Genomic DNA, 1,809 nt, shown 5'->3' with positions numbered 1-1,809 from the left:
GGGGGGGGTTGTTGTTGTGTTTTTTTTGGGTAAGTATTTTACGGCGCTCGCAACTGTATATGGTCATATGAGCGTTCGGGGCATATTAAACATTTTTTAATAGGTAGGAGATTTTGAATTTTGTCCAGGTGGCGGCCGAAGCTTACTCTTATCGATTTTTGACCATCAAGGGATTTTTAACGTACGCAACTTGCACACAGGACCTCAGAGATTTTCCAAACCTTGTCCGAGACGGCTAGGTGTAGATCTTTCCTACCAGAAGAACAGGGGTGTGGCTGAAAGACAGCAGTAAGAAGGAGCCAAGAAGTAGCAGTAGAGAGGCTGCAGAAAGAGTCATGAGCCCAGGGGAGGTGGCAAAGGAGGTGAGAGGGTGGGGGCAGAGAGTTGAGACAAAAGCACGCGACAGAACACTGCTAGAGAACAGGAAAGGAGGTGAAAGGAGACAAATTTAGAAAAGCAAATTTTTCGGTCGCTACACAGATTCGAAACCAGGATCTTTGAATGAGAGGCGAACACCTTAACCTCTAGACCATGAGAGCCCCCTGCCATAATGTGACATGGCGTTAATGTTATACCATCAAAGCACGACCTCAGTTAGTTCTTGCATTGGGGGCAAAGAATAAATGTATATTTCTTACTATTTTGGGATACGCAATAGATACACGTTTGCAGAGATGTGACGGCCCGGTTTATTTAGCGCACTTAGTAAACACACCACTTATATATATATATAGAGAGAGAGCCAAGCGGATGTGTGGACTGTGCAATCATGGCTCGGATTGCCTCAAAGGCCATTCTTGAACATGGGTTGTACTGAGATCTTTTCATGACTCCACAGCCACTTAGCTTTGTCTTATCGGAGATGGACATTTTATGACAGGGGCAAGGAATCGTATCATATTGATTATTTCATACTTCTTAAACACACAGATTATGTGACCTCTCTAGAGGCCAAGATATTTAATCAGATGGAGAGGGGGAATGGATGGCATGATAGTTTTTCACAGATGAGTGACCATACATTTTATGTCAAGGCGGTTAATTATTTATACACATTCATCCGACAAAATGACCATGCTACTATACCTTTTGCTCAGTAGAACTTGTTCCTTTTTCGAATGTTCAGACACAGGCTCTTCGACCTCACAAATAAAATTTTTGCGTTCTTTCCAGATAACAGAGCTTTTTATTAAAATGTCTTGATCGTATCTTCTTAGTTCCTCGTTCATGCGTTTATATAACAGCCAACCGATAGGGCGGGTTTTACCCGTGTGTCTATTTTAGAAGAACGCATCTTCTTATTTCCTCGTTCATGCGTTTATATAACAGCCAACCGATAGGGCGGGTTTTACCCGTGTGTCTGTGGAATAATGTACATCACACAACTCTTCTGTTATAACTGTTAGGTACGTATCGGGATTTAGACAGTACCTTTCTTCTACTCAGTAGTTACTTTTCGGTTACAATGTACTAGAGGAATATAATAAAACCAAAGAGCCTTTTCAGACGTGCGTTTCTTCACTCTCTCTATATCTGTTTGTACCCACAAACCGAACAATATTACATGGTGGCAGCGGTTGAAAGCGGTATATAAGTGTCATTTCTTTACTTTTTTAATCATGGCTGAACACGATCGGATGTTAACATTCATCAGGCCGGTGAAACAACAGTTCATCGCCGCGTGTCTCTACCCCCGCCGAAGCCCTTTGATGGGAAGGCAGAATCGTGGCCTCGTTGGAGACAACGTTTCAACAGGTTTCGTTCGTGCACGGGTCTGCAGAACAAGTCGCAGTCAGAGCAGGTCAGTAC

General features: G+C 43.1%; 1 protein-coding gene across 1 annotated transcript in view; it reads right to left on the bottom strand.

Moving 5' to 3' along the window:
• Nucleotides 1-1,603, bottom strand: part of LOC101854567 — a gene marked incomplete in the record, with an annotated part of 44,722 nt that extends 43,119 nt beyond the window's left edge. The window contains 1 exon segment of the mRNA XM_005097562.3: nucleotides 1,087-1,603.
• Between the last annotated feature and the right edge of the window lie 206 nt (nucleotides 1,604-1,809).

This window comes from Aplysia californica, unplaced genomic scaffold (genome assembly GCF_000002075.1).
Source record: "Aplysia californica isolate F4 #8 unplaced genomic scaffold, AplCal3.0 scaffold00157, whole genome shotgun sequence".
NCBI lineage: Eukaryota > Metazoa > Mollusca > Gastropoda > Aplysiida > Aplysiidae > Aplysia > Aplysia californica.
The sequence above is the reverse complement of the archived record's forward strand: the minus strand, read 5'-3'. Positions and strand labels throughout refer to the sequence as shown.